Genomic DNA, 13,239 nt, shown 5'->3' on the forward strand with positions numbered 1-13,239 from the left:
TTTCTCCTGCTTATTTTTGAAAAGAAGAATGCACTTTAACATAGAGCTGCATGGGCAATTCAAACAAATCCGTGAAGTGCAGTACCCATCCAGAAATCACACTTCCTGAAAACCGTTCAAAAAGCAGAGTCCAGACGGGCTGTTGATCTCACTGCCTGTAGGTTGAAGCTCAGATTCTGAACAATTTTGATACATGCAGGGCTGCTTCAAAAGAGCAATGTGAATACAGCCAGAAGATTCGGACAGGCCTGTAAAACAGCAGGTCCCGTATTTACCACTAACTAGCAAAACTGACAGACAACTCATAGAAAAAGTTAAGAAGCCTTCCTGCTGGTGTACACTCCTTACAATAGCAGACTTTTGCAAATGGAATTTTACAGTCTATATTTAAAGAATTGTATGTTTGTAACAAATAAAGTATGCGGAAAAGTGAAAAAAAAAGAATTCTCCTTGGGGCAACAGCTCCCTGTTAGGACTACCTTAGCCTGTCATGAGGAATTTCTGGTCAATAGGGACTGTCACCCAACTCTACTGCTAGCCCCTATATCCCATGCCCATCGAGGGCCCAACTACCCACCCTGCCTGCGTGAGCAGGTGACCTGGTTCCTACCTGCCAGAGGAGCCAAAGCCAAAGGAAGTAAGAAGGTCATGGCCACACAAAGGCCACCCATGCGTGTGAGCACATGGGTTGCAGCCAAACCTATCCAAGGAGCTCTCATCTCAAGGTGCATTTCTGAACCCATACAGGTGAGACACCTTACCTTACCACTGTGACTGGGATGGCTTTGGGTAGAAGTTTGCCCACTCTGATGAACTGACCAGGCAACACTAGTCGTGCTGCCATTCCTGTGCCACAAGTTCAACAGCCTTGTCCAGGTTGGTCTCCTGGCTTGACCCATAGAGAGAGTCTTATCCAGATAGGTCCCCTGGCCTGAAACATAGAGACTGCCTTGTCCAGGTGAGTCTCCTGGCTTGACTCACAGAGACGGCCTTGTCCAGGTGGGCTCACCTGGACTGACACATAGACGGCCTTGTCCAGGTGGGTCTCATCGCTTGGTGCATACAGATTGCCTTGTCTAGATGAGTCTCCTGTCCTGATGCATAGAGACAGCCTTGTCCAGGTGGGTCCCCTGGCCAGATGCACAGAGACACTGTTAAATCCCTGACTGTGGATACAGAGTCACATACTGCCAGTAGAAAATCCTTCATACTGTCTTCCCATGTGAGAGAGCTCATGTTGGCAAAGCACTACAACCATGGGAAAGTTTCCAATATCTCTTGGGAATGGATAATCAAGAGAAAGGAGGAATCCAAAGGCAAAATTAAAAAAACAAAATTGAACAGATGGGTCTGAGCTTGTATCAGCTATCATTCCAATTCTAAATCAACTTGAGTATTCCTGGATTTACAAGACACCACCATGGGATTACTGGAAGCTGTGGATAATAGGGTGCAAATTAGATCCATCAGTTGGGGTGGGGTGAGGGAGAGGGAAGACCAGAATTCCCTTGAATTTGTAATGATCTCAGAGGAGGGAAAATCCATGGCCAAAGGTGACAAAGGAGTTTTACTAGCTGGTCTATAACTGCCTTGTCCTGGGCTACCTCAGAACTAAGAGCAGCTGCAGCCTCCAGGTGGCAGGTTTCTCTCTTTTTCCAGCAGGCCTCTCTATACCACAGGGCTCTCCTCTCCACAGGCCTGGCCTCTGCTCTGCTCCAGGAGGCCTGCCTCTTGTGGCATTGTGGTGGTGTTAGTCTCACTCTACACCCCTCCCCCACTCTGCTTCTCACAGATTGTCTCAGATGCAATATAAATATAAAGAACACCTTGTATTCCCTTTGCCTTCTAAAAGCTATTATTTAGTTAGAAGAAGAGGAAGAGATTTCAGTACAGAATATGTGTTCTAATAGCCTAAATGATGGTGCTTGATGAGTCTTGGTTCTAAAGGTACAAAAGAGGAAGCCAAAGTTCTCAAACTGCTGTATGCTTTGACAAGGACTATATATATATATATATGTTTGGGGGGGGGGTCTGGTCATGGGGCCTGAACTCTGGGTCGGGGCACTGTCCCTCAGCTTTTCAGCTCAAGGCTTGCATTCTACCACTTGAGCCACAGTGCCACTTCCAGCTTTTTTCTTTTTGCTTATGTGGTGCTGAGGAATCGAACCCAGGGCCTCAGGCATGCAAGGCAAGCGCTCTACCACTGAGCCACCTTCCCAGCCCTGACAAGGACTATATATTTGTCTTCTGATCTATATGTATGACTAAGTTATACTTGGTTTACTTCTTTAACATTTTTTACGGAGACAGTGTGTTATGCAATGTGGTTTCAAAGGCACAATAATTTGTACAATCGTTTATTCCTAAGTATGCCTTAAGCAGAGCTAACATGTTACATAGTTCTTCACCTTAATAAATATGTAATATAAATTTAACCAAACTTCTATTTTGTATATTTGCAAAGTACAAAGTAAAAAAATTGAACATTTTTTTGGAAGTTGTATTTTGCATACTCAGGATGAGAATTAAGTTTTTAACAAGCCTATAATATTTTATGTGAATAAAATAAAATGGGCTCATTTTACATTCCATCTCCCATGGCTGTGGTGCCAATTGCCCATTCCCACGGGGGATATGGAGAATCCGCCTTCCCCCTGTAGGGCAGGATTAACAAATCACTCCAGGACCCTCCTGCTGACCTGACCATAAGGGTCTCTTGGTCCACTGGAGGCAAAGAAGTCTTCCATTTCACACTGAGGCTGCAGTCCAACTAAAAGCTCACATGTAGAAGCCACCTTGACTCCAGCGTTCATTCCAGTTCTCTTCTCTTCCAATTAACTCTGAACCCACTTCAATGTTTCTAGGTCTTCCAAGGTACTGTACCCTGCTTTATTAACTGCAATCTTTTCAAGTTCTTTACACAGGACACATCAGTTAGCAGCAATATTCATGAGCAAAAACTCCACTAGGAAGAGACAGTGCTATCTGAGCTGCATGAAATAGGAAGGTGTTGGTAGAAAGGTCTAGGTTTTGTGCCATGCCACCTCCTTCAGAGTCTGCGTGAGAGATCACGCCAGATAAAGCATAATCTTCAAGGAGCATGCCTGCGGGAAGGGGGTGTTGGTTCAAGGCTTCCCATACACTTGGCTGCACCTTTATAGCCTCTACTTTTATTCTTACTATATTCTTCTTGGCTGTACATTCATTGCCTTTATTCTCGTTTTGGCTATTTTTCTATTGATCCATGAATAGAGCATGTTGTTTCTTTCCAATCCAATGGAGACGGCTTCTCTGAATAATAAAGACAAAAGATTAAATGTGGGCAATGCCACAATCAATCTATCATTTGATGTGACACTGCCTCCAGGAACTCCTACAATTTCACAAGCAGTTTTGTGGCTCATTCATAGTAAATATAGAAATTTAAAATCTCTAGATATGTTACAACAGGCAGAATTAATGAATTAAACTAAGCCAGAAGGAGTTATCCCAAAAGCACAGAGAGTTCTAAAAAAAGGGACCCCTGATAATTAAAGGAAAAGAAAAATTCCCCAACAGTTATGACTACTTTTAGTCCATCTTACATTATAGGGAATAGATGGTGATTTCCCACAAAATATAAAGTTAGTGACATCACATTTCCTGAGCTGACCCATGAACCATTGCCTTATACAGGAGTTTACAAAGATGAAAATAGATGGATTAATGTGAAAGGAAAAAGGGTGTTTTGGAACTCATTAGATTTTATGCAAAGATTAAGTAGATCTGGACCATTATGGTGTTTATTATCAAAACAACAAGATAGTTTAAAATAATAATTAGAAATTTATGTGAATAAACATTGGGATTAAAATTATAGAAAACGGAGAATGCCTGATTCAACCTGAAAGTGGTTTTTAGGATGGTTTCAAAGGGGCTTGAAAATATATGAAAAAAATAAAAAGAGTACAATATAAGTACAGCCCTATCTTAGGTTTGTTCATTATTAAACATAAAAAGGCTGACTAGATGACGCATTGTTTCGCACCATTTAGCTTAAACAGTTGGTGAGATAGTCATCAATTTTTATGTAATCCATCAATGTTTTTCTTTTCCTAAAAATTGATTACTTGCTTAAATAAAAAAAGAATCTATGTCACAATCACACACTGTATGAAAATGTTAATTCTCCTCCATAAAGATACACTCAGATGCAACTCTTTTGAGTCTGTGTCTGTCATTTCGCCTACTCCTTGCCCACCTATCCCCAGATCCCTGTCCCATCAGTCCCAGTGCTCCGGCGGAGCTGGTCCGTCGCAGTTTTGTAAGCTGAAGTCAGAAGTTTCCTATAACTACTGCAGTGTAGCTAGCAGCATTGTCAAGTTTTAATTAAATAAACTGAAATCAAATTGGGCCCATGTATAATATCAAGGTGCCACAAGCTCATATTTTAGTTCCTTCAGTAGGATTCAAGACATCTGCTACCAACTTCCACAGCCACTATATTAAATGGACTAAATAAAATCTGTGCATGATGGCTCAAACCTCACCAGGAACAGGCCAGCGGAATTTCTCCCAGCCATGTCTCTAGTTTTTACTCCCCTTGCTCTGCTTTCCCACATTAGAGCTGATAGAGAAAGTTAAACAGGGAGAAGAGATGACACTGGGAGACAGCAGGAATTCCAATCAGCTGCAGCCTATACCTTCCCAGCCATGAGGATGTTCTTCTTCCCCCTGCACACAAACTCTCAGGAGAATTCTGCCTACCTGAGAAGGGAAAGAAAAAGAACGTGAGGTTAAGGGTAGTGGAGAGAGGACAGAGGAAAGCAATCCAGAGACAAGAAGGGAAAACAGAGAGAAAGAAGACTAGAAATAACAAATAGCTTAATACAGGAAGTGGGGGGAGCAATCTACAATTCTGCAAACACCCCAAGTCCCACTGGCAAGCAGTGTTCATCCTTCCACTATTGCTCCAGAATCCTCCTTTGAGACCAGAATTGAAGGACACTCAGTCAGTCATGTAAGGGCCACAAAAATCACTTGACATGTGACAGGTCAGCACACATGTTTTTCACTGGCTGCTCACAGCTGTCTGTTCAGCCCCAGAACAATGTCATAAAAATCCAGATGGCCCTTTGCTGAGAAAAAGGTTCTTGGCCCTTGTGTAGACCATAATAAAAGTGGAGAGGAGTATATGCTATTGATGTCAGAGGCCAGTGCACTTTCAAACCCTGCATGGTGGACCGTCTACCCAACTCCACTCACCTCACCACACTGGGCACCTCTGTTGCACAGCAGGAGCTGCTGGAACCTGGATGACGCTTGCATCATGGTCACAAGAAATGCTTCCCATGGATGGGAAGCACAAAAGGACCTTGAAAAATGCTGTGTGTTACTGTCTTAATAAAAGATAATCTGGCAAACATCATAAAGTAGCTTTTACAGATCTCCAAGTGTGCATAGTTAAGGGAACATCTGATCGGTGAAATATTACTCTTAAATAAGCATTAGAAAACCCATTGTGAAACCCTGTGGAGGCACACTCTTCTGCACCCCATGCTCCACCATGTCTGGATGCTGGCCTGCATGGAAGGCACTAGATCAGAGCCCTTGGAATGTTTCTCCCTGGAGAAGATCTCAACACCTAGCATCGAGACCCCAGCCAGAGCAGGGGTTCCTCACAAACTACAGCAGACACACTGCTGGCTTTCTTCTCAGTCAGAAGTACACCCCACTAGATAAAGGGGGATCACAGCTGCCAAAAAGAAAGCAAGGCTTTGCTCTGGCTTAAACCACATGGGCAGCCCTGTACTCTACTGTTATGTTCTGGCCCTCGAGCCAAACAGATTCATCTGTTTTGGAAAAACCCAAGGTGGTTTATTTCCAATAGTGGGGATGAAATCCAGATCCTCCCACATTCCAGGTAGTATGCATCCCCAACCCACAGACACAACCCTTTCCACTCACTCCCACATGGTTATCCCACTGGCATAACCATGGTCCTGTTTTGCACCCAGCTGCCTGGTTTTAGGGTAGACAGTCTCCTCAGCTCCACTCTGCACTACTGTGACAGAAACTTGAAAGCCCACACAGACTTGAAATGTTACTTCCTGGCCAGCCACAACCCTAAATGCACTCATGACAACATTGATATTCCAATGCTTGCTTACAAAAATGCAAAAAGAAACTGAACTGACTAAATGGATGAAACAAGCAAGACAAAGTACATTTCAAGTCTCAGCATCCAAAACACCAAGCTTCCATTACTTGTAGATGACTTAGTAGCAACTCCTACTGGAATATCTACAGAAATGCAGCTAGACTGCAGAAAATACAAATGTCCAAACTACAGAAACACAGCGCAGTGAGTGACTCTCTTAACTTCAATTTTTAATAAGTCAAAAAATACATAAAATCTGATTTAAATGAAACTAATACTAAAATTAACATTACAAAACTTGTCTAGTCTAAAAGATGACTGGGGCATGATAATCCAAAATTGAACAGCTAGCAAGATGGAAAAAAAAACTAAAAGCCAGAGGGAGCAAATGGGAATACAGAGAACTTTACATCTGAATGTCTTCCACAAAGACTCTTAAACAATTCCTGTCAGGTAAAAAGCAGATGAACAGCAGTGCACTGACAACCAAGGTGGTAGCCTGATCTTCCTCCCTCACTCTGGGAGGGCTATTTGGTACCCAGAACTAAAAAGGAGTTTGCACATGTCAAAAATTTATTGCTAATCTTCCTCAGCCATCTCCACAGTGAGACAGTATTGTGTTGCCACCTCAGAAGTTAAATGCTTCCTCTCCAAGCGATGACTGCCTCTTGCTCTACCTTGATGCCTCTGGTGCCAAGGAGCAAACCCAGATGCAGGTCAGCTGACAGTGTTGGGCACATCTCAAAAGCCTAAGAGGTTCAGGTTCCTCAAGGCCTTTGACAACTCAAGGGATGAGCTCCTCCCCCAAGTATTCTGGCTTAACCCTATCTCTCCCTAAACCAATCCAAGTCACTGCAGTGGTCTTTCTGTTCTTTCTGGGTAACGTCTCTTTTGGAGGTATACTTCACCCTTGATAAAAACACTTTTCAATGAAGCCCGTTTTAAAGCTGTACCTCATGCCTCTACTGACAGCAGTACCAACAACCCAGAAGATTCCCAGCATGGACTCAAGGAACTTTGATTTCCTGTCACTCTAGGTTGGTGTGACCTTTTATAACACTTCAGGTTTATGGAATCACAACCCTTTTGAATTCAAGCTAGACCATTCAGCACAAGTTGCTTTTCACTGCTCTGTATGTTACCCCATAGTGTAGATGTACCATGCACTCATTTCCTGTCGCCTGCAGGCACACATCTGAGTATTCCATGCTTTGGCTGATTCTACAAATAAAGCTCCTATAAACATCTTCAAACAAGTCCTCATGAGGCCAAACTGTAGTGTGGACAAATAGTTAGGAGCAAAATAGCTGTTACATTCTACATGCACAAAAAGCTGTCTATTTCCAGAGTGACTGTCTGTACCATTTTCTATTGCTCAACAGCAATCTGCATGTTCTGTATTATTCTCTGCCAACAGAGAGATGATCACTCATTCATGGTGTCAGTCTGTGTCAGTTGGCACCTCTCCTCTGGGGCCTGTGACTACACATTACAACCTGGCAGAAGTGAGATGGCTCAATTCCCAGAAGCTGCATGGTAAAGACAGAGAGGAGAGCCTCAGTATCCCCTACATGGGCACACCCCAATAATGTAACATCCATTCACCAAGCCCTACATCTCAATGATCCCACCCCTTCCACTACCACCATGAGTCTTTGAGGGACACTCATCCCAGTTGAGCACCCTGTGATCTTAACACGTGACTTCTCTAATGAATACTGCTGTTATAGCTTTTTGTGTCCTCGTTTAACATTCATATACCACATCTCATATAGAAACTGTTTAAAAAAAGCTTTTGTCCTTTATTGGCAGTGCTAGGGCTCAAAATCCAGACCATGTACACTCTAGGCAGGTGCTCCACCACTGAGCCCCATCTTCTGCCTTTTCTAATCTGGCCTCAGAAAGTGCTGAGGACTTGAGTTCAATCCTCAATACTAGGAAAAAGAAATTATTATATGGTTTTTGTATACTTCTTCAGGCAGATAAATATGTAGATATAGACACATTGATAACAGGTTCTCTATAGTCTGTCCTTTTGCTAGCTCTCTGAAAGCAAACTAAAGTCCAATGCATCTTATTTTTTCCGAAGTATAATTAATTCATGTTCTGTATGTCCTTCTTGTCAAACATTAGTTTTCAGAGTTCTGGCTTCCCTCCATAGTCTCACTTGCCACGTGGAGTTATATTTGGTGTAGAGGCCACAGTTCAGGCTCTTCTCCTTCCACACAAGTTGTGATTTGGATTAACCATCTCTCTCATCAAGACATTTTCATTTTTTAAAAAAATCAATGAACATTATATTCTTCAATTACTTCTCAATTTTCCATTCTGTTCTATTCATTTACCTGTCTGTCAATGTCCCAAACTTTCATTGTCCTAAGCACTTTGTAACATTTTTTGAACTTGATCCTTTTCAAAATTATCCTGCCCATTCCAGATCCTATGCACATCTATAGAAACTTTAGAAATTGGTTTGTTCATTTCTATTCCAAAAAGCCAGCTAGGAAATAGTTTAATAAACTGCCACTCTGGCAGCTCTGAACATCCACTACATAAATATAGACTCTTATGATACGATAAGGCAGAGCCGTTCTGTGATCAGCTGCTACAACCCTTGAGATCCCAGTGATGACACTTGCTGTGTTTTGCTAAGCTGGCTGATGGTTGATAGTTCATAGAAGACTCAGATTGGGGCTGGTCCCCAGACAGCAAAAGGCGGCATCAAAAGGCTGGGGCTTTTCACCAGGAGAAACAGAGGCCAAGGCAGAGTTGATCATCAGTGGCTCACATCACTGCTCATGCCTACATGATGAAGCCACCATGAAAACCAAAAGTCCGGGGTTCCGCCTGACTCTGAATTTAGCTAGCTAGAAATTCCTTGTGGGAAAGAGATGAGGCTGAGGAAGGCTTGTAAGAGGCAATCCCAGTCTTCCTAAGAAAGCTGCATTGGCCAGGAACTGGTGGCTGAAACCTGTAATCCTAACTAGCTACTCAGGAGACTGAGATCTGAGGATCAGGATTCAATGCCAGCTTGGGCCAGTAGTCTGTGAGACTCGTGTCTCCAAATAACCACTCAAAACCTGAAGTGGTGTTTTAGTTAAAATGGTAGCTCTTGAGCAAAAGAGCTCAGGGACAGAGTTCAGGCCCCACAACCAACAGTAACAAAGCCAGATCACAAAGTCAGCAGGACCACCTATTGGTAGTAATACCTCAGAACCCACAATGCTGGGCAGACTACTCCAAAAGAGGGAAAGACCTAAAAACACCTAATAATAGGTGCTGTACTCAAAACGAATGGTGACCCTTGACAACTAAAAATAAAAAAAAAAACATAAGTAGAATGAAAGAGAGCCAGGTGCCAGCGGCCCACGCCTGTAGTCCTAACTACTCAGGAGACTAGATGTAAGAATCATGGCTCAAAGCCAGCCCAGGAAAGAAAGTCTGTGAGACTCCTATATACAATTTCCCACCACAAAAGCTAAAAGGGGAGCTGTGGCTCAAGTGATAGAGTGCTAACCTTGAGCAACAAATCTAAGGGAGATTGCCCAGGCCCAGAGTTCAAGACATAGTACTGGCACACATAAGCATGCACGCACGCGCGCGTGTGCACACACACACACACACACACACACACACACACACACACACACACACACACACACACACACACACACAAAGACACATAAACACATCACAAGGCCACATTCCCAGGCCCCTCATGAAGCTTCTCTGAGGTAGCTTTAGGAGTGGGTACCTGAACTAGCAGTCACTCATACCTGTGTGTGACTTGCAAACCTGCTAATGTGTAAGCTTTCTTGCAGGGACACAAGCCAGAGCAGAGGGACCAACTTTTCCCTGCTTCTACTCCTTCCACCCAGTCCCAGAACCATGCTCAATCTCATTAGTACAGGTTTCTCCTTGCAAGAAGGTTCTATTAGGTGTCCTCAAACTGCCAACCTTCCACCTCCAAGGAAAGGAAGAAGAAAAATCTGCTCTTTCTCCAAACTCCAAGGGATTTGTTTGTTTGGGGAGTACCTAGGACTCAATACTGTATCACCCCAGCTGGCAGGGAAGAGATGGGCTCAAGCAGTCCTCCTGACTCAGCGTCCCAAGTAGCTGGTAAATTCAGGTACACTACCTAAAAGTGGAAATCTTTTTCATTTCCCTTCTTGGTGCTGTGAAAGAAGCACATAATTTGAACTCAGGGCCTCCCACATGCTATGCACATATCCTGGCTTCCCTCAAGCTCAAAGTGATTCTGGTGAGACTAAAATTAGTAGATCTGCCTCCACCATGAAAAGAGTATAACATGGGAGTGGAGCCCAATTCTACTGAGTTCAAGGCTGACCTATAACAAGTATGACATGGTGGGGTTACACAAGGAGATGAGCACACAGCACGGAAGCTTCCAAGATACTAGCTCCCCACAGTGAGCCGGAATGCTTCAGTACAACAGGTGAAGCACAGGAGAATCTTCCCTACATAGAATCCTCTCCCCAAGGAGCTTCCAGAGACAAGGACCACCCCAGATTTACTCCTTCTGCCTCCCTGAAAGACCAGTCAACCAGGAGAAACTTCCTTAGTACAGGGTGTAATCCTGCCAGGTCATCACAGCAGAATCAATACTGTGCTCTCGTGTTCATCCTGCCACTGAAGCAGGGAAGCCATCCAAGGAGGGGGTGTCTCATCTCATCTGAGGGAACCTGATTAAGTGGGAGAGGTCTCATCGCCTGGGGAGGGTCTTGACACCTGGGAGTCTCCATTTGAGGATGAAACCTTTGTCTTGTTTTTGATGCCAGTACCAAAAGATTTGATAGTTCATTGGAGACAGGGCTTCCCTGACTTTTCTGTCCTGATTGGCTTTAAAACACAATCATAAAAACATAAAAACATATCTCAGTCTCCTGGGATTACAGGGAGGTGTTACCAGAACATAAAAGACACCCTTTTCTTAATGAAGACAAGAAGTGCAGTACAAAATCCAGCTCCTCTCTCCTGCTCAGTCCTGGAGGACACACAGGCAATTCCACTCAGAGCCTAGAACAGGACTGAGGGGAGAACATAAGACTTGATGCTACACATGGCCACCTAAGGACCAGCTATGCTTATAACAGGGCTCTTGGGCATAGAAATAGTTGCAAAGGACTCAAGAAGAAAGTGGAAATTCCAGCTAGTTTTGGAAGCCTATGTTACTTTGGCCAGAGCGGCAGCTCGAACTGCCTGCTGCACATTGCCATGTGGCAGACACTGGGCACACTAGCATGCCATTTATTCAACATGGCTGGTCCAGATGGGCACAAAGGGTCTGTGCTCTTCCTAACAGGAAACAAGACTCAGAGGTTTCTCACCAGACCAGAGTGGCCCCAGGAGCAGAAGGAACACCTGTGGGTAGTTGACTTTCACAGAGAAGAGGAAGCCCCCAGCAACAGCCTGCTGGGACAGCATCCACGAGCCTGTTCCACAGGTGGAGTTCAAAGGGAATGCTGGCCCAGCCTGTATCCTCTGAGCTTTCAAGGCAAAAAGAAAATCAAGAGGTATAGCTATGAGACAGAGAACTGAAGGAAGCTCTGCCATGGGGCAGAGGCAGATATCTGAGCCAGTGGTGAACACCATAAATAAAGACTGCACATCTCTATAAGAATCTCAATTTCCCAGAACAGCAGGAAAGAGAGCCAGGAATCTGGGGGTTCTATAACCATGAACACAGACAAACTCATTGGGCCTGGGCCCTGCTCAAGGGCTCATCTGGAATGGTGAGTCCTCCACCTCGCTGAGACCAGGGTAGTCATGATGGGAGGTGACCTGTCTGCAGAGCACAGCAGAAGGGAAAGCAGAACTTAAGCTGGAGAACATAAAGTGTGTCCCCCAAAAGGATGCAAATGCAGGCAGAAAGGATGGGTAATGAGAACAGCCCTGTGCTGTATCACAATACCAGCACTTACGGGCAAGCCACCCAACAGTTCCAGCCTACATCCCACTGTACATCCCTCTACCTACCTGCTGTCAATCAGCAACAGTCTGCTACAGGGGCCAACGTGGGTCAAGAATCTTCACTGTGATAAGATTCTTTCATCCTAAATCATAGTTCTATCCACAGTGATTATCATTGCTAAAAGGAACGACTGTCTCCCAGAGTGGTAGCTTCCTCAGCAAACACAGTCCTGAGCAGCACAGGCCAGACACTGCTCACCACTGTGGGAGTTTTCAACAAAGTTGTTAAGACTTGAACAAATTGCATACCTCAGCTCTACTTCCCTCCCGCTGTCAGAAGAAACCTGGGCAGTGTGGAACAAAAGCCCCTGCCTCATTCAGAGAGAGAAAAAACCTCTAGATGAGGTGCTGAGGCTCTCTGCCAGGGCAGAACTACGGTGGATGCTGGTTGCCAAAAGGCAGAGGTGAGGGCAGCAGCCCACCCACCTGAGGGGAGGGGAGACAAGGGCTGAGGCCCACCCACCTGAGGCCCAACCTCAGGGTCTATTCCAGTGTCTCCCCTATCCACAGCTTCACCAGCAGCTTCTGAAAAGACAACAACTATAGACCCCTCACCACAGACCAAACAAATACAATGTAAAACTGATGGTGACAATGACCAAGCCAAATATCTTGACTTTTGAAGTGGTTCTGTTCCTGCCAAAGCAGCACAGCCACACCAAGCTCCTCGACACAGGCAAACATTCTACTGCAGTGGGTTCAGCTTCCCATACACCCTGTGCTGCCATAGTATCTCAGTCTTCATGTTTCTCATGACAACTGCATCCTGCTCCTTCTAACAGGCATTGCTTCTGCTTCAGGTCCCGTGCAAGGCATGGAAAAAAGGACAGGGACAGTGAGCTCTAGGAGACAGGAAAACCACCTCTACAAATGGAGAAGTCAACAGGCTGAGATCTGAGCATTGCAACTTGCATAAAGTCAAGGGAAGGTATGGCTCAAGTAATAGAGCACTAACCTTGAGCAACAAAGTTAAGCAAGAGCAAGAGGCCTTTAGTTGAAGAATCAGTATTAGTCTGTGCACATGCACACAAGACACACACACACACACACACACACACACACACACACACACACACACACCACACACACTCACTGACTTGCAGACACAA

Source organism: Dipodomys merriami, unplaced genomic scaffold, assembly GCF_024711535.1.
Source record: "Dipodomys merriami isolate MVZ:Mamm:240054 unplaced genomic scaffold, mDipMer1.0.p SCAF_220, whole genome shotgun sequence".
Classification (NCBI taxonomy): Eukaryota; Metazoa; Chordata; class Mammalia; order Rodentia; family Heteromyidae; genus Dipodomys; species Dipodomys merriami.